Consider the following 332-nt stretch of genomic DNA (forward strand, 5'->3'; position numbering starts at 1 on the left):
AAACGGTTGGGGATTATTGGTGGTGAACAAAGACGGGCTATGTAAAAATATATCCCCAAAATTATATCACATTGCAATGACAACTGATAAAAACAACGTCATAATTGAAATTTTTATTTCCTCGTTTTTTTAATTAACAGATTTTTTTCATTTAATTCACAGTCCCAGAGGTAGACAAGCGAACATGATTTTTAGGAAGACTCTGTATAGTTCCGCCGCAAGGGTGAACCTATTTTCTGGCCTTTTGATCATTCAAACTTGTGTCACGCATGGAATATGAAGGTTGGAAACCCTAACAGATATAAACCATTGGGTGTAATAGCTTTTATAAG

This window comes from Penaeus monodon, chromosome 15, assembly GCF_015228065.2.
Source record: "Penaeus monodon isolate SGIC_2016 chromosome 15, NSTDA_Pmon_1, whole genome shotgun sequence".
Lineage (NCBI taxonomy): Eukaryota > Metazoa > Arthropoda > Malacostraca > Decapoda > Penaeidae > Penaeus > Penaeus monodon.